At 40.4% G+C, this 27,423-nt stretch overlaps 1 protein-coding gene and 1 pseudogene across 1 annotated transcript in view; both read left to right on the forward strand.

Moving 5' to 3' along the window:
* The window catches only part of SYNPR (synaptoporin), a 296,290-nt gene that overhangs the window by 191,934 nt on the left and 76,933 nt on the right, over window positions 1-27,423 (forward strand). The window lies entirely within an intron of this gene.
* On the forward strand, window positions 22,943-23,785 carry LOC120868006 (annotated as a pseudogene).

Raw genomic sequence — 27,423 nt, forward strand, 5'->3', positions numbered from 1 at the left:
AGCTTAGTCATAAAGGGCAACACCTGACTACTATTTTCAATGTCTGGTTTAAAGAAGTTGATAATGTCCCAAACGGCCAGCTCTCCAACTAAACAAAGGAGAAATATGCAGGAGCCACCCTGTAAGGACTAGGATATCTCAGAAAATAGAGGGTTTTGAAATTACGGGCTTCTGTTATAGCTCAGTTGGTGAAGAATCTGCCTGCAATGCAGGAGACCCTGGTTTGATTCCTGGGTCAGGAAGATCCACTGGAGAAGGGATAGGCTACCCACTCCAGTATTCTTGAGGTTCCCTTGTCTTTCAACTGGTAAATAATCTGGCAGCAATGCAGGAGACCTGGGTTCAGTCCCTAGGTTGGGAAGATCCCCTGGAGAAGGGAAAGGCTACCCACTCCAGCATTCTGGCCTGGATAATTCCGTGGACTGTATAGTCCATGGGGTCGCAAAGAGTCAGACATAAGTGAGCGACTTTCAGTTTTTGAAATTATGCAGCCCACTGCAATTTCTTGACATGAGTCCAGAAAGGTTTGATCAATAGTTTGATTCTTTCTTGCCCTGAAATTTGAATAGTTATAGCCTGGTGAAGTTAACATATTCAAAAAATTGATTTCTTATCTCTAGAGGATTGTGAATTTTGTTTACTCTCCTTGTGATATAGTAGGAGGTTCATTGTTGTTGTTTTTGTTTTGTTTTTAACTTTTGGTCTGTAAGAGTTACTCATTGAAATACCCCCAATTGCAGTTGGTTCTGTTCTGGGATATGAGAAAAGAGTGGCTGCAAGAAATATGTGTTAGGAATCCTGCAACCTCTGCTTTTCCAAGTCTGAGATACCTAAAGAAGTAAAAAGGAAGGAGTTGCAACAGAAAGAAAAAGATTGTATTGTGTGTATGTTTGTCCTGCGTCTTATTATGTGAGGAGCTTGTTGGAATATAGAATTTGGGGCCTGACCCCAAATCTCTAGATTCCAGATCTTTGGAAGATAGAGCCTGAGAATCTGGGTGATTCATAAGATTCCTGAGTAATTCTTATGCCCACTGGGTTTTGAGAACCATGGGTCCTGGTGTCAGAAATGTCCAGATTTTAATGCTGGTGCCTTTGCTCATTGGCTGGGATTTTCAGAGGGTCTGTTCTAAGGAAAGGATACTGAAATGCCTCCTGCGTGTTGGGTTCTCAGTCCATCAGGCTGTGTAACAAGAAGACCAGGGGATTTGGATCCAGCATACTAACCCCTACTGTGCTGGGTCCAGCAGGAAAATTCTTCAGAGCTGTTAATTGTGATATTTTAACAAACGATTTTCTTCCTGTTGTTTAATGCAACTGGCGTCAAGCCTGCTTTTATCGCTTTGTTTTGCTAAGGGGAATGCAGGCATTTGTTTCTGCTTCTTTTCTTTTCACTTGGTGTACTATATTGCTCATATTTATAGTCTGAGGAGGCAAGAAAGAGAACTAATGCAGACTTGTGCTTTCAGGGCCTGCCGTGTGGACCTGGGCAGGGACATGTCAGGCCTCCAAAAACAAGGCAGCAGCTTCTTTGTTTGCAAGTGGTTCCCATCTAAATAGCTCTTCTTAAAGGATAAAGCATGTTATCAGGGCCTAAGAAGTAATTATGAGCTCTCGAATAGACTCAGGTACTGTTTAAAAGCACCAAATGAAAGAGAAACTTAGAAGGTTTGTGCTCTTTATCCAGACCTTGGAGCCCTGGATAAACTTACTTTTTATGTTACAATCTCTTGTTTTTACTTCATTTTAAAATTACAGAAGTAATAGCTGCCCATTGTACAATATTCAAATAATACAGATATACTAAGGAAAAAATGAGAGCTATCACATACCAGTCAATCCAGTTCTATCCTGTGCTGTTCTTTCAAGACTTTGCTAGACATATGCAAATATCTGAGATCTTTAGATTGCAAATGAGACCAGCCCAATTTTTAAAAAAATAAAAAATAGGAGGAATCTCTTGGCTTATATAGTCATACTTACCTGAGTTATACTAGCTTCAGGAATGGCCGGATCCAGGGTCTCCAGCAGGGTAGTCTTTGTTTCTCTCATCTCTTGCTCAGCTTGTCCTCTTTCTGTGTGTCTGTCCCCTCAGTTGGCTTTCCCCATGTGTAGGGAAGGATAGCTATCTGCAGACCTGGATTTGCTCCAGGTTCAAGACAAAATAATGTCCTATCTCCCTTCAAAAATGTGTAAATCCTAATCCTCAGGACCTGTCAATATGTTGTCTGACATAGCAAAGGAGAATTAAAATTGCAGATGGTATTAAAGTTGTTCATCAGCTGACCTATTGGCTTCCCCGGTCACTCGGAGGGTAAAGAGTCTGCCTGCAATGAGGGAGACCCAGGTTTGATCCTGGGTTGGGAAGATCCCCTGGAGAAGGAAATGGCAACCCACTCCAGTATTCTTGCCTGGAGAATCCCATGGACAGAGGAGAGGAGCCTGGTAGACCACAGTCCACGGGGGTCACAGAGTCAGACACAACTGAGCGACTTCACTCACTCACTCATCAGCTGAACTTAAAATAGGAATATTATCCTGCATTATTAAGGTGGACCCAAAGTAATCACAAGGGTCCTTAAAAATGAAAGAGGGGTTAAGAAGAGTTAGAGTCAGAGGAGATGTGACCATGAACGTGAGATCAGACAGAGAAACCAATGTGAGAAACCTCAGCCAAACATCTATTGCTGGATTTGAAATGGAAAAATGGGACCATGAGCCAAACAAGTGTATGCCTCTGGAAGCTGGAAAAGGCAAGGAAATGGATCCCCCTCATCCACCCCAGAATCTCCACAAGGGAACACAGCCATATTGATACGATGAGACTTTGGTCATATTTCTGACCTACATAATGATAAGATAATAAATCTGTGTTCTTTTAAGCCACCAAGTATTTGGTGATCGGTTCTAGTAGCCATAGAAACCTAATATAGGGCCCCAAAGTCAAGATTTTGTTTCTCCTTAAAATCAAAATTGTTAAAAATCTGTGGAAGGCTTCTGACTAGCCTAGCTTGGTTTTCAGGCAACCTCTATCCCTGTCACAGTGGTCAGCAGAACAGGATACTGTGATTGCCTAGATCTGATTATTCTTTATGGCAGGGAAAAGGGATTGAAACTGGCAGCCCAGAAAAGGGATTGACTCAGAACTGCATAACTGGCACGGGAACAGAGAAATTCCCCGAAAAGAAGCTTGTGTGGGTTTGTTGTTTATAGCTTGTTTTTCAGAATGGATCTGTGAGATGTATTTTGTTCTATAATTTTCTTAATTCTCTCTACAACATATTTTGGGGATATTTCTGTTTCAATTTACTTAAATCCTACTTTGTTGTCTCTAGTAGCTGCCTGTTACCCCATTGGATGTATGAGCGAAACTGATTTAACCTAGTTTCCTGTTGATGGACATTTAAGATGTTTCTAACCTTTTCTTCCAAAGAAGACTGAATGTACTGTCCTTCCGTGTATCTCAGTGCATGTTATAGGACTTACTTTGTTTTGTTTTTTCCCTCAACATTGGTAATGTGAGAGTGTAATGAAGAATAGAACAAGGATAGGTGTAGAGGGTAGAATAGTGCTCCCCCCGCCAAAAAAAAAAAAACATATGTGCAAGCCTGAATCCTCAGTATTTGTGAATGTGAACTTATTTGGAAGTAGAGTCTTTGCAGATGTAATTAAGCATATTGAGATGAGATCATTCTAGATTTAGGGTGGGCCCTAAATCCTGTGATGAGTGTCTTTATTAAGTACAGAAAAGGAGAACACACAGAGACCATGGAGAAAGACATGTGAAGACAGAGGCAGAAATTGGAATGATGCCTCTACAAGCTCAGGGATGCTAAGAATTGCCAGTAGCCACCAGAAGCTGTGGGAGAGGCAGCACTCTCTCACAGAGTTTCTAGAAGGAACCAGTCCTGCTGACACCTGACTTCTGATTTCTGACCCTCCAAGTTGCGACAGAATGAATTTCTGTGGTTTTAACCCACCCAGTTAGTGGTAATTTTGAATGTATCGAAGAGAGACAGACCCAGTGTGAAAGGAGTAACAAAGAAAAGTAAAGGCTTAGGCAGAATCCTCTCAGGTGATCTATAGCATCATAGATTTTTAGTGGTTTTGCATAAGGGGAATCAGTACATAGATAGAAGGAAGGGAAGGGAGAAAAGGAGGGAGGAGAAAAAGACAGATAAAGTAGACCCCGTAATGAGGACTAGTTGAGACCTTTGAATGCCCTGCTTATGCTAAAGTTAAGCCCCTTATATTTAATTCACAAACATGGCTAAAAATGCTCATAATGTGCTTGGTGTCCACTCCAGTGACACAAGCTGGCCATGCCTCCACTCTCACTACCCCCACTATTTCTCAGATATTGAAATGTAATGAGCAATATCCCAGGCAAAGAGCTAGGAATCTGATTCTTTTTGATCAGTAAAGCTCTAAAGCCAAAACCAAAACAACAACAACAAAAAAAGTCAATAAGGCATACAGGTGTAAATCACAGTACACAGGTGTGTTTACTGCACTGAACTGACATATGGGAATTACCTTTGGGCAAGGAGGCTCTTGCTTGGTAATTGTCAGCTGCAGTCTTAAATGTTTTAGGGGAAAAGAAAGAAAGGGCAGATGTTGATATGCCTGTCTAGGGGCTGTATAATGTATCACTGCCTGTCCTTAATCCTGCTGAAGGAGACAGAGTAAGTCTTGGAAAAAGGGACAACTCTGAGAAATCTCTGCCTATGGTACCTGCCAGACTGGACATAACGCTTGTCTTTGACTTGGCTTTTCAGCACAGACATGGCCTTGGCTCCTGCCACTGCCTCTTCTGATTTTTCCTCCCCTCATCAAGGCCCATTGCAAATTCTACCTGCCGCCTCCCCCCACTTCCCTGGATATATCTTCAAGGGAACAGACCATAAATCTTATTAAATTGTAATAACTGATATTTATTGTAGGATAAGGCCACTAGGGACCAGTAATTGAATGAAGATGTAAACCAGTTAGTAAGAATCAGACCAACCAAGAATTGCAGCATCCCAAATAAGCATTTTTCTATTTTAGCATTTCCTTGAGCTTCTGATGAATAACTTTCTGCTCTTAGGATGCCTGAGACTTGCTCTTTTTATCGCCTCTGATGTGCTTGTTTTCTCAGTGCATTTAAATTGGGTCACAGGGCAGGAACTGGCAGTGGTCTGAAGCTTCCTCCAAGAACGTACATCTGTGATTGTGTTTATAATGTTTTCCCTGCTTCAGAGATAAATGTCACCAGGGATTCTGATTGGCAGGCCCAAAATCTAATGCTTTTGGAATTATGTGAGTCCCAGGGTCGCAGGGATCATCCTGCATTCAAATATATAGAAAGCATAATTAAATAGATTAATGATGTAAGGTTCTAGAAACAATGTAGTGGTATTGAATTTTCCTGCAGCTTTCTACTAGTTTCATCATTCTTTTCCTCCTCCCTTCTCTATTTTTTTCAATTTATGATTTTTACTTTCAGCCCTCAAAACCTCTGTGAGCTTCTGCTATCTCAGACTCTGCATTGAACTTCCCATTTGGCCCCTCTTGTTACTGCCCCCTCTGTTAATTTCTTCTCCTCAGTATCCAAAGGCCCCCTCGTGCTTCTTAGATTAAATGCTCCACTGTTGTCATTGTCCTCCATACTTTGCTTAATTAGATAATATCTGAGAAAGCTTGGAAGATGCGAGGTGCTGTCCCAGTGCTAAGTGGGATGGTTCTAATTATTCTCTTGAAGCCTTACATCACCATAATCTGCTTCTTCTCTCCCATTCTTTTCTCTCTCTTAATCATCTGGATATGAATAATGAAGGCAATCTTTCTTTAAATGGAAGAATGGAAATATAGCTGAGCTCTTTTTCCCAGGTTTCCTGTTTGCAGAAATTGAGGTATATCCAAGTGCTTTTGGCCTGGGAAAAGAAACAGAAAGTTGAGATACTAGAATGTGAACTGTGAGTGATCACAGTCTTAAAGATTTTTAAAATGACTTCAGGTTTTATTAGCAAGCCAACAAAAAATTACTGCAGAGGATTTAGATAATTCAGATATATCCATGTGCTTTTGGCCTGGGAAAGAAAACAGGGAAGGTTGAGACACTATAATGTGTATAGTGAAAGATCATGGTGTTAGATATTTTAAAAATGACTTCTGTTTTTATTACCAAACCAATACAAAAAAATTGTTGCAGAGAATTTGGATAATTCAGAGAAATGGATAATTTGGATAATTCAGAATTTGGATAATTGTTGTATACAGATGAGAAGACATATGACATGTGTTCTCATATTCCAAATTTTATGTGAAAATATATCCATATTAATCTATTTTCACACATGAAATAAACTCAACCTGAGCATAATGTTTTCTAACTTATGCTTAAATTTAATGCACTGTGAACATTTAAACTATATTTTCTTGACTCCCTCTTACACACATGGACCATATAGCTTGCTTAACCAGTTCCCATAGGTGAACTGTGAATGATTTGGTGAATGATTAGTTGGTTTCCAATCAACAACTAGTCCAATAATTAATTGGACTAAAGTAAACAGTGCTGCAGAACAACATCCTTTACACATTGCCAGCATAGTTTTTTAAAAAATAATTATTTATTCAACAGATATTTCTAAAGTTGGGTTTGTGGCTCAAAGGATATGACAGTTTAGTTTAGCATTGAATGTTTAGAAAGACACCAAGAAGATGGTACTAACTCATGCTGCCCATCTTAGATGGGTTAGAAAAAGACATCCCATTTCAAAGCATCTCTTTCCTGGGCTTCCTAGGTGGCATTAGTGGTAAAGAATCCACCTGCCAGGGCAGGAGACATGGGTTTGATCCCTGGGTTGGGAAAATTCCCTGGAGCAGGAAATGGCAAACCCATTCCAGTATTCTTGCCTGAAAAATCCCATGGACAGAGGAGTCTGGCGGGCTACAGTCCAATAGGGTCACAAAGAGTCAGACACGACTGAGTGACTGAGCATGCACACACGGTCAGGGTATTTCTGTCCTGTCTTTCCTTAGCTTGGATAGCTAACACTGGGTTGGTCTTTCTGGATGGACATGCTTGGAAATGTCAGTTGTATTCTTAGACTGGTTCTAAAGAGTGATCCAGGGCTCCTTGCATCACTCATCAGCAAGGTCCTGTATCCCTGGGAAGTCAGTTGTATCAGAGGCACATTCATGTAGGCAGTGACTCTGGCTCTTTGATAAGTTAGAAGAAATTCTGAATAAAGAAGAATGTTAATGCTTAGTGACCACGTATACAGTGCTTTGTCTGCTCTTGACTATCCTGTAAGGTAGTGAAGTTTCACTTTCATTTTATAGTTGAGCTAGATTCAAATCCATCTCTGCTGCTGCCTGCTGCTGTCAAGTCACTTCAGTCGAGTCCGACTGTGCGACTCCAGAGACGGGAGCCCACCAGGCTCCCCCGTCCCTGGGCAAGGCAAGAACACTGGAGTGGGTTGCAATTTCCTTCTCCAATGCATGAAAGTGAAAAGTGAAAGTAAAGTCGCTCAGTCGTGTCCAACTCCTAGCAACCCCATGGACTGCAGCCCACCAGGCTCCTCCGTCCATGGGATTTTCCAGGCAACAGTACTGGAGTGGATTGCCATTGCCTTCTCCAAATCCATCTCTACCTGATGCCAAAGAACATGGTCTTTCCTCCCCTCTGTAACTCACTTCTGTAGTTTAACTGCTCAGAGCAGAGTTCCAAAAGCCATGAAGAGTCTGACTGTCACTTAGCTTTATTTATCATCTGTCAATTTTTTCTTTTTCTTTAAATATCAATTTGACACATATTTAGCTTTCCTGGTGTTAGAAAGCAACATTTCTCTTATTTTATATGTAGGTCATGTTTTCATTAGAATCCTTGATGTGTTAGAGTACTCTTTTTCTCTTTGCCCAAAAATATAATATATATTCATGAAGGCTTTGAATAGTGTTATATATGGGATGTCATTTAACCTGTGTGGCAAAGTCTGTGTATAAAAGCAGGAGCTACTACTTGGAGGATATTAACATCCTGAGTCAAAGGGAACATAAACTGTGAGCCTTAGAGTCATCTTTCAATCTATGTATTGACTGAATGCTTAAGGAAAATTTTGACATCTCTAGCTGCAGATGTTTAGTAAACCAAACAGTAAATTAAACAAGCTTGTTTCCATAAGCTGAGGGCCCTAGCAACAATGAGGACTATATAGCATGGGGTTATCGGCACAGATTGGCAGCTTTGGGACTGATCTTACCTCTAAGTCTCAGTTTCCTTTGCGGTATTATGGAGGATAATAAGATTTACTTGGAGAATCACCCTAAAGGTTAAATGAGTTAATGTACTTTCAAGTACTTAGTAGGGTGCTTGGTACCTGGTTTCAATCTTCATGGATCATCATAAAGGAAAAGATATTTTAAGAAGCAGAAAAAAAATCATACACTAATTGAATTTTTACTGGAAAAGAATTAAAGGGATGTAAAAGAGGACTCTCTTTATGTAGAGGTCAAGATATACCATCCCCTTTTTCTTTATTATAAAATGTGCTATGAAGAGCTCAGAATTACTTCATAAATGTAATTTATTTAATTATAGAAGAAATTCTTTACTTCTTTTGGAACTGTTTTCCCTCCACCCCCTCCCCAACTTGAGAATCTGATGAAACCGTGAATTCTCCTTGGAAACATGCACATTCACATCACATTTTGCAACTTCAGGGGCACCCATCTATTCTAGGGTAAAACTGCCCCCAAAACATAGAAGTTGTAGGATACATTTTCATTTATCTGAACAGGGTCAGGACAAAGAGGTCTCTAGTTGGGAATACTCAACCCCAAAGCCAGAGATTCTAATCATCGCTGTGTGCTGAATACATTCTGTGCCCGTGAGCACTCATCATGTAGAGAAGAAGACAACAGGGAATCAATGAGTGCAGTGCAATGTGGCAAGGGTGACGGTAAAGTGTATACTGAAAAGAATGATTTCATGATGCAGACTGGGGAGGGGAAGGGCTGAAAACAGTATGAGAACAGTGTTTCCTTAGGCTGATTTCACAGATGCAGCAGTGGCCCAGGGTCTTTCAGAATCTTGGGAAATTCTATGGACCATGTGGCATACATTTCATCAAAATCAAAATCCCAGATCACAGGTAACTCAAAGAATCCCCAGTGTCCTCTCCCATTAAGAATGATTCCATCCTCTGGACCACAGTGACTGCTCCCTGCTGGGCTCTCTAAGCCTCTGCCTCCACAAGGTTACCCAATTTGCTCTTTTCAGTCTCTGCTTATATATTACCTCCTCAGAGAGGCCCTCCCTGACCTCTTTATCTAAATAGTACCCTGATTCCTCTCCATCTCTTTGCCCTGCTTCATTTGCTTCATAGCTTTTCAGTTCAGCTCAGTTAAGTTGCTCAGTCGTGTCCGACTCCTTGCGACCCTGTGGACTGCAGGGTGCCAGGCCTCCCTGTCCATTGCCAACTCCCAGAATTTTCTCAAACTCATGTCCATTGAGTCAGTGATACCATCCAACCATCTCATCCTCCGTCATCCCCTTCTCCTCCTGCCTTCAATCTTTCCCAGCATCAGGGTCTTTTCCAGTGAGTCAGTTCTTCACATCAGGTGGCCAAAGTATTGGAGTTTCAGCTTCAGCATCAGTCCTTCCAATGAACATTCAGGACTGATTTCCTTTAGAATGGACTGGTTGGATCTCCTTGCAGTCAAAGGGACTCTCAAGAGTCTTCTCCCACACCACAGTTCAAAAGCATCATCAATTCTTCAGCACTCGGCTTTCTTTATAGTCCAGCTCTCACATCCATACATGACTACTGAAAAAACCATAGCTTTGACTAGATGGACCTTTGTTGGCAAAGTAATGTCTCTGCTATTTAATATGATATCTAGGTTGGTCATAACTTTTCTTCATAGCTTTTAGTATGGTATATTTACTGTTCAGCAGTTCATTTTCCATTTTCTCTAATAGAGTGTGAGCCTGTAGAGGTAGGACTGTGTCTCTCCTCCTGATTGTCGTGTCCCAGCTGCTAGTCCAGTGCCTGATAGAGAGTGGATGCTCAATAAATAATAAATTTAATAAGGTTTTATTCTCACTATATTCATAGGTATGTTTACCTTGTATTAAGGGCAAGTAATACCAGACTTCTTTTTTAAATTAATTTATTTTTTATTGAAGGATAATTGCTTTATAGAATTTTGCGGTTTTCTGTCAAACCTCAACATGAATCAGCCATGGGTATACATATATCCTCTCCCTTTTGAAGCTCCCTCCCATCTCCCTCCCCATCCCACCCCTTAGGTTGATACAGACTCCCTGTTTGAGTTTCCTGAGCCATACAGCAAATTGCCATTGGCTATCTATTTTACATATGGTAATGTGAGAGTTGGACTGTGAAGAAGGCTGAGTGCCGAAGAATTGATGCTTTTGAACTGTGGTGTTGGAGAAGACTCTTGAGAGTCCCTTGGACTCCAAGGAGATGCAACCAGTCCATTCTGAAGGAGATCAGCCCTGGGATTTCTTTGGAAGGAATGATGCTAAAGCTGAAACTCCAGTACTTTGGCCACCTCATGCGAAGAGTTGACTCATTGGAAAAGACTCTGATGCTGGGAGGGATTGGGGGCAGGAGGAGAAGGGGACGACAGAGGATGAGATGGCTGTATGGCATCACTGACTCGATGGACGTGAGTCTGAGTGAACTCCGGGAGTTGGTGATGGACAGGGAGGCCTGGCATGCTGCGATTCATGGGGTCGCAAAGAGTCGGACACAACTGAGTGACTGAAATGAACTGAACTGAACTGAATGTAAGTTTCCATGTTACTCTTTCCATACATCTCACCCTCTTCTCCCCTCTCCCCGTGTCCATAAGTCTATTCTCTACGTCTGTTTAGCCATTGCTGCCCTGTAAGTAAATTCTTCAGTACCATTTTTCTAAATTCTGTATATATGCATTAGAATACAGTATTTATCTTTCTCTTTCTGACTCACTTCACTCTGTATAATAGGGTCTAGGTTCATCCACCTCATTAAAACTGACTCAAATGCATTCCTTTTTGTGGCTGAGTAATATTCCATTGTGAATATGTATCACAGCTTCTTTATCCATTCATCTGTCCATGGACATCTAGGTTGCTTCATTGTTCTAGCTATTGTAAATAGTGCTGCAGTGAGCAATGGGATACATGTCTCTCTTTCAATTTTGGTTTCCTCAGGGTATATGCCTAGGAGTGGGGTTGCTGGGTCATATGGTGGTTTTATTCCTAGTTTTTAAGGAATCTCCATACCGTCTTCCATTCCCACCAACAGTGCAAGAGTGTTCCCTTTTCTCCACACCCTCTCCAGCATTTACTGTTTGTAGACTTTTTGATGAGAGCCATTCTGACTGATGTGAGGTGATATCTCATTGTAGTTTTGATTTGCATTTCTCTAATAATGAGCAATGTTGAGCATCTTTTCATGTGTTTGTTAGCCATCTATATGTCTTTTTTGGAGAAATGTCTCTTTAGGTCTTTTTCCCACTTTTTGATTGGGTTGTTTGTTTTTCTGGTATTGAGTTGTATGAGCTGCTTGTATATTTTGGAAATGAATCCTTTGTCAATTGTTTCATTTGCTATTATTTTCTCCTGTTGTGTGGGTGATAGTTTGCCTATAGTTTCCTTTGGTGTGCAAAAGCTTTTAAGTTTAATCAGTTCCCATTTGTTTACTTTTGTTTTTATTTCCATTACTCTAGGAGGTGGGTCATAGAAGATCTTGCTTTGATTTATGTCATTGAGTGTTCTGCCTATGTTTTCCTCTAAGAGTTTTATAGTTTCTGGTCTTTAATCCATTTTGAGTTTATCTTTGTGTATGGTGTTAGGAAGTGTTCTAATTTCATTCTTTTGCATGTAGCTGTCCAGTTTACCCAGCATCATTTATTGAAGAAGCTGTCTTTGCCCCATTGATTTTCTTGCCTCCTTTGTCAAAAATAAGGTACCCATAGGTGCATGGGTTTGTTTCTAGGTTTTCTATCTTGTTCCATTGGTCTATATTTCTGTTTTTGTGCCCGTACCATATTGTCTTGATGACTGTAGCTTTGTAGTCTAATCTGAACTCAGGAAGGTGGATTCCTCCAGTTCCATTCTTCTTTCTCAAGACGCTTTGTCTTTTCAGGGTCTTTTGTGTTTCCATGTGAATTGTGAAATTTTTTGTTCTAGTTCTGTGAAAAATGCCATTGGTAATTTAATAGGGATCACATTGAATCTGTAGACTGCATTTGGTAGTATAGTCATTTTCACAATATTGATTCTTCCTACTCAGGAACATGGAATATCTCTCCATCTGTTTATGTCATCTTTGATTTCTTTCATCAATGTCTTATAATTTTCTGTGTCCAATTCTTTTGTCTCCTAAAGTAGGTTTATTCCTATATATTTAATTCTTTTTGTTGCAATGGTGAATGGGATTGATTCCTTAATTTCTCTTTCTGATTTTTCATTGTTAGTATATAGAAATGCAAGTGATTCCTGTGTATTGATTTTGTATCCTACAACTTTGCTAAATTCACTGATTAGCTCTAGTAATTTTCTCATACTATCTTTAGGGTTTCTATGTATAGCATTATGTCATCTGCAAACAGTGAGAGCTTTACTTCTTCTTTTCTGACCTGGATTCCTTTTATTTCTTTTTCTTCTCTGATTGCTGTAGCTAGAAATTCTAGAACTATGTTGAATAATAGTGGTGAAAGTGGACATCCTTGATCTTGTTCCTGATCTTAGGGGGAATGCTTTCAGTTTCTCACCATTGAAAACAATGTTTGCTGTAGGCTTATCATATATGGCCTCTACTATGTTGAGGTAGGTTCCTTCTATGCCTATTTTTTGAAGAGTTTAATCATAAATGGGTGCTGGATTTTGTCAAAGGCTTTTCCTGCATCTATTGAGATTATTATATGGTTTTTATCTTTCCATTTGTTAATATGGTATATCACATTGATTGATTTGCATATATTGAAGAATCCTTGCATTCCTAGAATAAATCCAACTTGATCATGGTCTATGAGCTTTTTGATGTGTTGCCGAATTCTGTATGCTAAAATTTTGTTGAGTATTTTTGCATCAATGTTCATCAGTGATATTGGCCTGTAGTTTTCTTTTTTTGTGTTGTCTTTGTATGATTTTGGTATCAGAGTGATGGTGGTCTCATAGAATGAGTTTGGAAGTGTTCCTTCCTCTGCAGTTATTTTAAAGAGGTTTAGAAGGATAGGCATTAGCTCTTCTCTAAATGTTTGACAGAATTCTCCTGTGAAGCCATCTGGTCCTGGGCTTTTGTTTTGGGGGAGATTTTTGATCACAGCTTCAGTTTCAATGCTTGTAATTGGGTTGTTCATAATTTCTATTTCTGCCTGGTTCAGTTGGGAAGATTGAACTTTTCTCAGAATCTGTCTATTTCTTCCAGGTTATCTATTTTATTGCCATATAGTTGTTCATAATAGTCTCTTATGATACTAGACTTTTAATTCCAGATAAATCATCTGCTTTTTAAATGAGTTGGTATCAGGAAAAGGGGAATCAATTTAAAGAAGGAGATTAAGTAAATGAAAGCGTAAGTGGTCTACAGATCTGACTCATGAGAGTGATGCCCAGTGACTTGTGTTTGGGAAATACTGGTCTAGAAACAGATCAGGAAACAAAGAAAGAAGCACCAAGCCTAGAAGTAAGAGGAATATCATCTTAAATTCACATCGGCATACTGAATGATAAACTTTGCCTGCCCACAACTGTAGTCTCTCTTGCAGTGTTGAGGTACTCTTCATCTGGCATTTACTGAATATCAGCTATGAGCTCAGTGTGGTGGGGAGTAAATGTGATAAAAAATCCAATCCCATCTTCAAAAGTGAACCTCCGAGATAGAGACATGGACACCATGATTATAGAAATCAAAATGTGATCAATGCTATAATAAAGGTCCAAAGAAGCCATGGAAAAGTAGCATTTGTTTCTCTGAAGGTAATCAGGAAACCCTTCTCTGACAACAAGAAATTTGAACAGGGCCTTGAAGAATGGGTGTGATTTCAATCAGCAGAAATGGGGGCCGAGGCACTTCCTTGGTGGTCCAGTGGCTAAGACTCTGCAGTTCCAGTACAGGGGCTGCTGGTTCAATCTTTGGTTGGAGAACTAAGATCCCACATGCCACACAGTGTGGCGAAAAGATTTTTTTAACACATATATATGGAATTTAGAAAGATGGTAATGATAACCCTATATGTGAGACAGCAAAAGAGACACAGATGTAAAGAACAGACTTTTGGACTCTGTGGGAGAGGGAGAGGGTGGGATGATTTGGGAGAATGGCATTGAAACATGTAGACTATCATGTAAGAAACAAATCGCTAGTCTAGGTTCAATACAGGATACAGGATGCTTGGGGCTGGTGCACTGGGATGACCCAGAGAGATGATATGGGGAGGGTGGTGGGAGAGGGGTTCAGGGTTGGGAACTCATGTACACCTGTGGTGGATTCATGTCAATGTATGGCAAAACCAATACAGTATTGTAAAGTAAAAACATAAAATTTAAACTAAAAAAAAAGAATACCCTAAAAAGATAATAAAATAAAATAAATGCTAAACTTTGGGTGTTTTTTCTGGAAAAAAAAAAAAAGAAATGGGAGCCAAGGCATTCTGGACAAAGGGGACTGCTGAAATAAAGCCAGGCAGAAGAGCAGCAAATAATATGGGGACATGAGCTCACAGGGCACCATGAAAAGTATATCTGTGGACTTCAGAGGAAAACTGGTGTTAGCGCTTCCAATCTACCTGCTTTCATCTCTTTTTGTATAGCTGATGCCACATACATTATCTGAAAAGCATTTCAGGTGATTGTGTCCATGTCTTCACAGAAAGGCGCTGCATGGCTCCCCTGGGGTCTTGGTGGTAAAGAATCCTCCTGCCAATGCAGGAGACATGCATTTGATCTCCGATCCAGGGAGATCCCATATGCCTAAGAGCAACTGAGCCTGTGGTGCACCCCAACTATTGAACCTGTGTTCTCGAGCCCAGGAACCACAACTACTGAATCCTCTGGCAGCAGCTTCTAAAGCCCACAGACCCTAGAACCCGTGCTCCGCAACAAGAGAAGCCACTGCAATGAGAAGCCCACACACCGCAACTACAGACTAGCCCCTGCTCACCACAGTTGAGAAATGCCCACGCAGCAACGAAGACCCAATACAACTAAAAATAAATAATAAAATTATTTTTAAAAAGAAGAAAGGAGCTTCAAGAAGCCATCAAGAAGCTAGCAGTGCTTCCAAATAACCAATCTCTAATCCCCTCTTTTCTGAAAAGAAAATACCTAGGAAACCCCATCCTTTGTTTCCATTGTAAGCTTGCAGGTGGTGATCAATCATGGCTCTGGATTTGCACTAAAGGGATGCCTGTCCTTGACTAGAAATTCCAGAAAATGAGGGCATCACTTGCCAGAACCCTGAGAAGCTCTGTGGACCAGGAGCTGCTCTCCATTAGCACCAGGAATACAAATAAATCTACCCATGAAACTATCAAGAATCCACATCAAGCACGAAGGCTCTTAATGAAGTCCTTCATCTCAAAGGGGAAAAGAATCCTTGAAAAGAGATTTCCCCTGGTAGCCAAATGCTTAAGCCTCTACCTCCCTCTCCCTAGAAACCCCCTGTTGGGTAATTAATGTCTTTTGCATGGCTTTATCCTGCTACTTTGCAATACCACACCCACCATGTGTCAAGCTCATGACCTTATTGATCATTTTTAAAAGTTAATATGATCTAATCTGCCACTTTATCTTCCCATTGTGCTTCAGAGCTAACATCCTACTTAATTTTATCAAAGGTCTTTGTCTCGAGTTATAGCATGGAACAGAAGATTCTAGGAAGGACGTTATGATGTTAAATAATGCATAAAGAAATGAGCCACTCTTCCCAGTGGTTCAGAAGCTCATGCTGATTCCTAGCTCTTGCCACATGCTAATATCTCATTTTGAGAAAACTTCTACTTTGAAGAATAACCACAGGAGAGAAAGCTCTCTCTCTCTCTCTCTTTCTTTGTCTGTCTCTGTCTCTCTCTCAATTAAAAAGCAATCCATGAAGTGAATCTCTCTCTTGATCTCTTTGTCATTAACATCTCATTTTAAACCAGAATGCCCTTCACAGAATGTTAATGGCTGTTACACCATGTTAATTCGGAGTCAAATAAACTTTAGGGAAAACAGAGTTAAACCAAGTTGAGTAGGTATATTTACTGAGGTCACGGGATGAAGCCTTTAATAGGTGTTCTCCACCACTAATGTTCAAGAGGGCTGTGTAACTTGCATCATTTCTTAAAATGAGCGTTTCCATGGAACCCTTTTTTAATAGAGTATCTGGAGACACACACGTTCATCCACTAAGTGTTAAAGCAGCAGAAGAAAAAGAAAGCCTATGTCGAAAACAGATGCTCAGATGTCCCTCTGAAATTCCAGCTTCCTGGGCAGATACCAATGTTGCCTGAAAAACTGCTGGGTAGGCCAAGTAGGCATTGTGTTGAACTCGGCAGAGAGGTGGAAATATGGGAATACACCCTGCATTTTGTAGGCCAAGTAGGCATTGTGTTGAACTGGAGAGAGGTGGAAATACGAGAATACACTCTGCATTTCCCAATCTAGCTTCCCTCCAATCTTCTCATCCATGTAATAGGTTAATACCTTCCTCACAGAACTGCTAATAGAATTGTCAAAATGACTAATCTGGAATAATGTAAATAAGAACACTCAGCTAAGTAGCCGATGTGAAGTATACATTCCGTGAATGTATGGTATGCTGGTATGTCAAGGTCCTTTAGGGTCAGCTTCTCAAGTATTTCTATCTATGCAGTCTCACAGGAGCTTGTTAAATGCAGATTCTGATTTCGGTATGGGATGGATGCTAAGATTCTCTGAATTTATTCTCCTAATTTGAGAACTGAATTTTGAGAAGCAAGCATCTCAGAGATATAAAAGGAACCAAACAGAGTCTCTACTTTTAAAGAGTTATGATAAATAACTAAATAATAAATAAAGTCACCTAAATGGCAAGCAGAGTTCTGGTACAAATGATTCACTTTGGAAGACACTGTTACTCTCATTCCCTTCGGAACGATGGGCGACTTTTCCCTTTGAACTGACTTTGAATGATGAGTAGACTTTGAGCAGACTTGGGGGTCACAGGTTCTGGCTGTGCCTGGAAGGTGGCACACTCCCAGAGGTGAGAGAGCATATGGGGGAACTTAGGAGATGCTCAGGGAGTGGTGAGGAGGAGGCAGGTATAAAGTGGACCAGAAGTTTCTTAGTCACAAGTATCAATAATATACAATCTAGGTGAGTTCTGAGCAAATGTATGAGTTTCTCAGGGCTGCTATAACAAAGTACCACAATCTGCGTGGCTTAAAACAACAGAAATGTATCATCTTACAGTACTGGAGTCTAGAAGTCTAAGATCAGACTGTTCATAGGAAATTTTTTTTTAAGTGTCTACAGGGCCATGCTCCCTCTGAAACTTGCAGGGGAATCCTTCCTGGCCTCTTCCTGACTCCTGGCAGTTTGCTGGCCATCCTTGGCATTCCCTGGCTTATGGCTGCGTAACTCAGTCTCTGCCTTAGTCCTCATGTGGCATTCTCCCTGTGTCTCTGTCTTCATGTGGCCATCCTCTTACAAACACACCAATCATATTAGATCAGGGGCTCACCCTACTCCAGCATGGCCTCATTTTAATTAATTACATCTGCAGTGACCCTTTTTCCAAATAAGGTTACAGTCTAAGGTACTGAGGGTTAAGAATTAAGCATACCTTTTGTAGAGGATTTAATTCAACTCATAATAACAAATACATTTGTACTCATTGGGCCCCAGCAATCTCCTGTGCCCTGTCAGATGAAATTCAGAAGTGACTCTTTTCCACTGAGCACTGGAAACAAAGGAATGTCCATAGAGCTGAAGACCTCTGCCGTTTCTGTCTTCACCCCTTCCCAAGTAGGAAAAGATCTTCAGGACATCCTAGGGGTCATTGAACTAAGCTGAAAATTCAGGTCCCTGAGGCTGGGAAAAATCAGGGCAGCATTAGAACTCCCACTGAAGCCTTATTTCTCTTTTCTGCCAACTTCTGCAGGAATGTTATGTCATTCCCAAGGAGCTTCTGGTAGTGCATTCCCCAGAAGCACCCTCCCTAATGTGTTCACACAGCAGGGTCCAATAAAATAATGATATTACAAAGTCTTTCTCCCTGGACTCTGTGAGAGAGAAGCAATGGCCAACCGTTTTGGGGGGGAGGGGGTGGTTTTCCCCCTTTGCTCTTGTCCAGTGGAAGCCTAGTGAGAACACTGTCCACAGTGTGAAGTTTATAGGTAGGTGAAAATGGGTACAGGGCTACTTATTTTACCAAATGTAATTGTTGTCTTGAAAAAATGGGATCTTTAAAGAAAAGAAGTGACTTTATCTCTTTTAATTATATACTTTCTGACCTCGTAGATGAATTCATTGTCACCAAGGTATACAACGTTTTGTAGTCCAAATAACACTGCTTCCTAATGTCTTTGAGGTTAGCAGTGTGAAAGGGGCATTTCATGTAAAACCCCTGCCAGTATGGCCATGAGCAGTAATAAGTTTTTCAAGCCTGTTCTGTCAGGTCGATTGTCCATCCCAGATTTATTCAGAGCATCCATTCTCTGTTAAAATGAAGAACGTTGGCTGCATTATGTGGACAGAAGACAGCAATAAAAGGATGTGAAAGAAATATCTGTTTTCAAGGCAGCTGAGAATAAGTTGCAGGCTTGGTGTAGCCGCTGTCCCCATTTGAAGAAAATAAGCCCAAGTGGCTCTGTGGAGGTGGTAGTTCATTTTAAGCCATATTTAAAGACTGCTCAGAGACACACTGGCCTCCATCCAGACCACGGTCAGTCGTCTCTTGGTCCCACCAACTAAAATGAGGCAGGCACCAGGCCTCAGACATATTAGGCACAGACCAGCAAGGTTTGACATCCTTATGTTCTCAGTCCCTGTCCTAAGCAATTTAGTACATTTCCCAAGAAGGCATAAACCTTGGAAACTGTAATATGCCATGCTAAGAGAAAATAAATGATCCTCTGCGGGCTAGGCTTAATTTTGCAAACTCCATTTCCTAGAGATAATTGGCCACTGGACACTTGCAGGAGGATTAGTCAGCTGGAAGTTTCATCTCCTCCCCTGAAATCTTCCCCAATCCTTCCAGCCTGAATTAATCTTCCCTCGGTTGTGCTCCTGTAGCCCTTGATCTCTACCTCAATTGTAACTCTTATCACAGCCTCTGTTGGCATTAGCGCTATTTCTGTGCATCTTATCTCTCCTACTAGACTCTAGGCTCTCTAAGGAACAAGACTCAATCCTAGTAATTCTTGTATTTATAATATCTAGAACAGGGCAGGGATGTCCTCATTAGAAATTTATTGAAAAACTGAAGGATGTATGGGAAGAAGATTTCGTGGTTTTCTCCATCATTATCAAATGTCACTTTCTCCTATTGCTCGTGGTTTCAGTCAAATCCTTTGGAGGAAAGATTTGGAACACTTGAGAGATTCTGAAACTTAAAAGAAATGGGAGCTCGAGAATGGACTTGTGGACACAGTGGGGAAGGGACAGAGTGGGACAGATGGAGAAAGTAGCATCAACATATATACGCTATCATGTGTAAAATGGATAGCTGCTGAGAAGTTTCTGTATAGCACAGGGAGCCCAGTCTGGCACTCTGTGATGTCCTGGAAGGGTGGAGTCGGGGCAGGGGAGGAAGGCTCAAGAAGTGAGGTCGCTCGGTCATGTCCGACTCTTTGCGACCCCATGGACTGTAGCCCACCAGGCACCTCCGTCCATGGGATTCTCCAGGCAAGAATACTGGAGTGGGTTGCCATTTCCTTCTCCAGGGGATCTTCCCGACCCAGGAATCGAACCCAGGTCTCCCACATTGCAGGTAGATGCTTTAACCTCTGAGCCACCAGGGAAGCCTCAAGAAGGCTCAAGAAGGAGGGGATATATGTATAGTTATGGCTGATTCACGTTGTTGTACAGCAGAAACCAACACAACATTGTAAAAAAAATTTTTAAGTGGGAAAAAAAGGAATAAGAGAATTTCAAGGGAGTTTATGATGAGTCTTTTTGAAGATTAAATGAGTTAACAGAAACTGGCTGTAAGTAGCTCTACTTCTTTTGGAAGGTCTGGGAGTGCACAGGGGCTGGAAGCAGACTATGTATGCCTAGGAGTTTGGAGGTTGCAAGAATATGATTTGCCTTTGAGCAACAAGTGAAGTAATTTATTAGAAGGTCTTAGGGAAGTTCACATAATGAAAGGAAATACTGAGGAATTGGGCTCCAGAAAATACAGGAAATGGGGCAACTCAAGACATATATACAGTTGAAACTAAGGAATGACTTTAATTTATGGTCAAATCTGTGCATTGCTATGGAAATGATTCAACTCAACCCCTCATCCCATTCTTATATAATACCACTCAAGGGCCTAAATCCAGAAAAATAGTCTATTATAGTTATCTAAGTTGGACCACACACACACACCCTTGGCTTAGAAATGTTCCTTTTGAGGAAGAAATGCTGTCTCTCAAAGAAATGTGATTCCTCAAAAGAAACTAAGGTGGTACTAATAAGAGAAAGAAGAATAAGTGCTTGTCAACCAAAGCACAGCTAATGCCCATTAGAGTTTACCTTGGCAAATGTGCAAATCAGAAAACCACTATAAGGGATGAAACTCCCTTAGAGCTAATGGGAAAGATGAAACACTAGAAAACGTCTATTTGTTAAGTAAACTAGACTTGAAATTCCAGTACAAGACGTTTGGACAAGTGCTTTCAAATAGTTTATTCATCATTTGTGTTACCTACATATTTCAGGAGGTTGTTTTTTTTTTTTCTTTTTTTTACCTATTATATTTCTTAGGAAGCCTTCTTTTTTATAGAAAGATGAAAGGGCCAACCTTGAAACAAGTCATCAAATAATGAATAAGTCAGAAAATAGAATTGATGGGAGCATTAAGGTAACTGAAAGTCTGTCAGTGTTTTTCTGTATTCTCATGTGGGTATGGGACCAAGTTACAGCTAGGAGGAAAGATGAGCAAGCTGATTTTGTTTAGTGAAATGGAACTTGAGGGATTACATTATTCCATTTCCAATTTCTTTAATTAACATCTGAAAATTACATTTTGTCAACAGATACTCATAGTGTATCACCTACTAATATTCTCATGGTAAAAGTAAATAGAAAAAGCTAACATCTAAGCCTTTGAAGTACTTCTGTATATCAGATACTCTACTCAGACCTTTACATGCATTTCTCATTTAATGTTTATAAGAACTCAGTGAAAAGAGGTACTCTCAATGTTAGGAAAATAAGAATCAGAGAAATTATATAACTTGCCCAAGATTACACAACTAAGTGGCAGAAAATAAAGTAATAGAGTAAAATCAGAAAATACTGATGAGGAAAATGAATACAATATACATACATTAATACATATAATTATAAACATGATTATTAACTGCAGAAATTATTTTCTGAATTGTTTAGATGAAATATACTTACAATATGCTACTTATGTGAAATATCTAGAATATGCACATTTCTAGAAACAAAGTATATTAGTAGTTTCCAGGGGAAAAAGAATGGGAGGATGGAGTGTGACAACTCATAGGTAGGAGACTTCTTTGGGGGGCGATGAAAATGTTCTGAAATTAGACAGTGGTATAGGTTGCTCTGTGAATATACTAAAGGCTATACAAATATTAAAAGCCAGGATGAATTTTGTGGTACTATATTATGGTTAATTATGTTTCAGTCAAGCTGATGCTTAAACATAAAAACCATGATCAGTCATCATCTCCCTGAGATGGTAAGTTTGTAGAGTGACTTGTAGTTCCCCAAACTTATTATTTTCATGCATTTCTATAAGTTTACCCTTTGTCTACAAAATTCTTCCCAGTTTCCCACCCAATCCCTTTCCTGCCTTGTAAATTTCTTATTCCTCTTTCATGAACTGACTTAGATTTCATCTCTACTAGGAAACCTCCCTGAATCCCTAGTTCTACCATGAGCTGCATTTATCTGAAGGTTCACATTTTCTTTCCAGCAAAGATCATATTCCATGGTAATTATTTGTTTACGCGTCTGTGTCCCCACTAGTGTATAAGCTCCTTAGGTATTTGTGTTTTGAGACATGCTACAATGTTTGGTAGGTGATGGGTACTTAGAAATGTTTACTGAATAAATAAATGCACGAATGTTTAAAGATAGAAAATTTAATGTTTCCAGGTTCAAGGATTCTGTGATATCAAGGTATTTTCTGACATCAGAAAGTGTCTTGGATTTAAACCTGAAATACTTGGTATGATGAATTGAGATTACCTATGGAAATCCATGCTACAATGAATAATTATTTGCCTCCTAAATGTGAGATGCTAGCTCAGTCCTCACATGTCCCAGGATAAGCTGAGCTCCCTAAGAGAAACAAATAAGTCTTCCTACCTCATGGAATGTGTGTGTGCGTGCTCAGTTGCTCAGTCATTTCTAACTCTTTTGCAGCCCTGTGGACTGTAGCCTGCCAGCCTCCTCTGTCCATGGGATTTTCCAGGCAAGAATACTGGAATGGGTTGCCATTTCCTCCTCCAGAAGATCTTCCTGATCCAGGGATCAAACCCACATCTCTTGTATTGCAGGCAGATTCTTTGCCACTGGGCCACTGGGGAAGCACACCACATGGAAAATTCTTGTACAATTAACAAACTATGTTGCAGGACCCTAAAATACTTTGTTGGAGTATTTAGCCTTGGTTGTCAGTAATCCAAGATATTTGAAGCTTTGAATCCTGGGTCTCTTGTGGTGGGAAATAGACCCTCTGGTGAATAAATTGTATCCAGATTACTGTCCTTCCAGAAAAATGTCTCATTGCTCTGCTAGTGAAACATACTGTGGTTTGAAACATTTGAACAAAGTTATCTCATCAACAAATGTATTAAGAGTGTACATACAGACTAGTGAACAATACAGTCAAGATGGCTAAAGGTGATCCCAAGAAACCAAAGGGCAAGATGTCTGCTTATGCCTTCTTTGTGCAGATGTGCAGAGAGGAACATAAGAAGAAAAACCCAGAGGCCACTGTCAATTTTGCTGAATTTTCCAAGAAATGCTCTGAGAAATGGAAGACCATGACTGGGAAAAAGAAGTCTAAATTTGATGAAATGGCAAAGGCGGATAAAGTGCACTATGATCAGGAAACAAAGGATTACGGACCAGCTAAGGGAGGCAAGGACCCTAATGCCCCCAAGAGACCACCGTCTGGATTTTTCCTATTCTGCTCTGAATGCCGCCCAAAGATCAAGTCTACAAACCCTGGCATCTCTATTGGAGATGTGGCAAAGAAGCTGGGTAAGATGTGGAATAACTTAAATGACAGTGAGAAGCAACAAGGCAGAGAAGCTGAAGGAAAGTATGAGAAGGATATTGCAGACTCTAAGGCTAAAGGGAAGTTTGATGGCACCAAGGGTCCTGCCAAAGTTGCCTGGAAAAACATGGAAGAGGAAGATGAAGACATGAGGAGGAAGTGGAGGAGGAGGAATAAAAAATTGTTGTTCTTTCGCCTTGTGAATACCTTAGAGTAGGGAGCACCATGATTGACACACCTCTCACCCAAGATGTGTCTGTTGCCATCATTAGGTTTAATTACCCAGTTGGCTCACGATCATATCGTAGTCTCTCAAAGTGTTCTAGCAATTGTCATTGGTTTACATGAAGTGGCCATGGGTGTCCAAAGCACCTGGAAACTGTATCAAAGTTGTACATATTTCCAAACATTTTTAAAACCAAAAGGCTCTCGTGTTCTCCTCACTCTGTGCACTTTGCTGTGGTGTGACAAGGCATCTAAAAATGTTTCTGGGTTTTGTTTTGTTTTTTAATTTGTATGGTGGTGTGTTAATTCTATGGTCATTGGCTAGAAATCCCGAGTTTTCAACTGTACATATCTATAGTTTGTAAAAAGAACAAAGCAACTGAGACACACTGTTGGTTCTCCTTGCTTGGTATGGAGGCTGTTGGGGTGATGCCTTCCAGAGGGGCTGTAGCTCAGGGCGTGCACTGTGGGGCTGGACCCGTGGACACTGCAGTGGGCATGCATTTAGCTTCAGGTTGTCTTGTTTTTGTATATAGCGATATAGCATCCCGCTGCCATTCTTAGCTGTGGAAAAGGGAGGCAGTCAGCTGGCATGAGAAGTGTTTTGGATCCTTTTTAGTTGAAGTGCGGTAGTTTTAAACTGTTTTTCTTTGAACAAACCATAGAACTCTTCATTGTCAGCAAAGCCAAGAGCCACTACACCAATAAAGTTCAAGAACATTCTGTACTAAACATGACCTGCAATGTTCTTTTTTGTTTGTTTGTTTAGAATGTTGAAATATTTCTGAAGTTAAATAAACAGTATTACATTTTTTAAAAAAGAGTATACATACAATGAATTTTAATCAATAAGATTTTTGAACTCAAATCTTATATAAGCAGCTGGCGGCATCTGAGACATAAGAGATCATCAGTGAAGAAAATAGACCCTCAAAACATTGCCTTCATGGAGTTTACATTATAGAAGTGGAAGAAATGTAAGGGGAAATAACTTCAAGCAAAGAGAATAATTAGGATAAAGGTGATGCTTGATAAGTCGAAGGAGAACAGGATAACCAGGGCATAATGCACATGAGAAAGCAGTGTGATCATTAATATTATTCCCCCAGAAAGACTTACTGGTCACAGTTCTTTGTCCCCTTCCCCAAACTAGTTTTTGCAATGTCAGTCACCATGGTCACATGAGACAGAGTATATTTCCCTGCCCACTGATGTTTAACTTGTTAGGTGACTTGCTTTGGCCAATGGAATGTGAGCAGAATGGTGTGACATTGTCCAGATGAATCCTTAACAGACATGGCATATTCCTGTTTGCCTTCCTGTGCCTCTGCCATCAGCAAGAAAAGGCCTCCAGGTAGACGCGCCCCTGCTTCATCCTGAGTGCCAGAATTAACATGGATCATGAAGCAGAGCTACTCCAGCCAGAAACACAAGGGCAGCAGTAGGTGGTGGTTGTTATAAGCCTTTTCTTGCTGATGGATTTATTATGTAGACTTTACAGTGGCAATGGTTACCTCATGCAGTCTTCAAGACTAACTTTACACATTATTAGTACACCTTTGTTTCTATTTTTTCACTTAAAAAAATCATTTATTGTGAAAAGGGGGCAACAGAGGATGAGATGGTTGGATGGCATAATCATCTCAATGGACATGAGTTTGAGCAAACTCCGGGAAATGGAGAACAGAGAAGCCTGGCGTGCTGCAGTCCATGAGGTCACAAAGAGTCAGACATGACTGAGCGACTGAACGAGAACAATTTATTGTTCATATAATCTACAGTTGCCTAAACATTTGTGAAAATGGCAGTGTTTGTAAGTCATAAATAGAACAAACATGAGCCTAGCTATTTTATTGCAAAGAATAAACCTCATCTGACTAGACCCCTAGTTTCTTCTAGCCATTTGTTTAGTAGAAGGAAAACAAAGGCCTCTTCTCTTTTCCCCACTAATGTTTATACCTCTGCACCAGGACATCTGCTTTTTCAGTTTCAGAGTTTGAAAGATTTCCGTTACTTAAGAAAAAATACACAACTCTAGTTTGTAGTGTATATTTTGACATCTTTGTATATTTGTACTAGTCACTGAGTAGATCAGTGATCCCTCAACAAAGTAAAATCCACCACACAAGTGTGAAGTTATTTTTATAAATAAACCCAGTTTATGGCTCGTTTTCACAAGTTATATAGTTCCTAGGCTGAATTTTCCAAAAGAGGGTCAAGCTTTCATACCTATATATCCCAAACTTGAACCATATCAGGAATACAAAAAGAAAATCAAACCTATCAGCTCTGGTGAGAAAATCACAGGACTTCCTTGTCTTGAATCTAAATACTAAAAATTGTCTCACAATATATTGTTTATTCAGCAAGGAATTCTGTGGTGTAGGTTCACAAAACACGTCTAGCCATAGAGATGTGAGAGGTTTGGGATAGGCAAAATGAATGAAGGTAGTCAAAAGTTACAAACTTCCAGTTATGAGCAAGTGCTGGGGATATAATGTACAGCTTGGTGACTGTAGTTAACAGCGCTGTACAGTATTCTGTATTTACTAAAAAGCTTTCATCATAAGAAAAACATAATGACTGTATGTGGTCTTAGATGTTGACTGAACCTATTATGGTAATAATTTTGCAGTATATACGTAAAGCAAATCAGTATATTGTACACCCTAAAACAAGGTTAAATGTCAATTACATCTCAATTAAAAGAAAAAGAATTTGATCTCTGCTTTAAGTAAATATACCCTGAGAAATGAGAGCTTCCCAGGTGGCACTAATGGTAAAGAACCCAACTGCCAATGCAGGAGACACAAGAGAGGCGGATACGATCCCTGGATTGGGAAGATCCCCTGGAGGAGGAAATGGCAACCCACTCCAGTATACGTGCCTTGAGAATCCCATGGACAGAGGAGCTTGGTGGGCTGAAGTCCACGGGGTCACAAAGAGTCGGACACGACTGAAGTAACTTAGCACGCACATCCTGAGAAATGACTTTAACAGTTTAAACTGCTGGGAGCTGTCTTACTTTGGGCTCCCCCCAAGTCAAGCCTTTTGACAGATGTGGACACAGGGAGCTCCTGTGTGAGGTGATCCCAAGAGGCACAAGTGAAAGAGTGAAGAAAGTGAGCAGGTAAGGGGGACAAGCTAAAAATATTTGCCTAGTATATTTAAAATGGATACGCAACAAGGACCTACTTAATAGTGTTATATGGCAGCCTAGATGGGAGGGGAGTTTAAGGGAGAATGGATACATGTGTATCCAAAAGGCTGAGTCCTTTTGCTGTCCACTTGAAACTATCACAACACTGTTAATCAGCTATACTCCAATACAAAATAAGGTTTAAAAAAAATTTTTTTTTTAAATTGCATTTGTATGCAGGTTACCGCTATGGGCAACTTGGACCCAATCCTGCTGGGATCCTCTGAGAAACTGTGTGGAACACACCCAAGAATCCTAAGACTAGGCGCCGGGGAGGTTAGCACTTCTATCCCTCAGTTAGTAAAAGCTGCATACAAGAGGATTAACCTCGTACCTTCTACTTCCAACTACCCTTACTTGCAGCAGAAAAGGCTTCCTCAGGCAAAGGGAGGCCCTCAGTCAAAGAAAGCATAAGGTAGGAGGTTTATCAGCATCTACAGCAGCTGCCTGAACTCAGATAGGCCAAGGAGACATGGTGTAGGGCACCACCTTTGTCTGCTACAGGGCACACAGCTATTTGTTCCATCAGCTAGAGTGGTATTCAGTATTTCCTGAGCACTTA

Source organism: Oryx dammah, unplaced genomic scaffold, assembly GCF_014754425.2.
Source record: "Oryx dammah isolate SB20612 unplaced genomic scaffold, SCBI_Odam_1.1 HiC_scaffold_9, whole genome shotgun sequence".
Lineage (NCBI taxonomy): Eukaryota > Metazoa > Chordata > Mammalia > Artiodactyla > Bovidae > Oryx > Oryx dammah.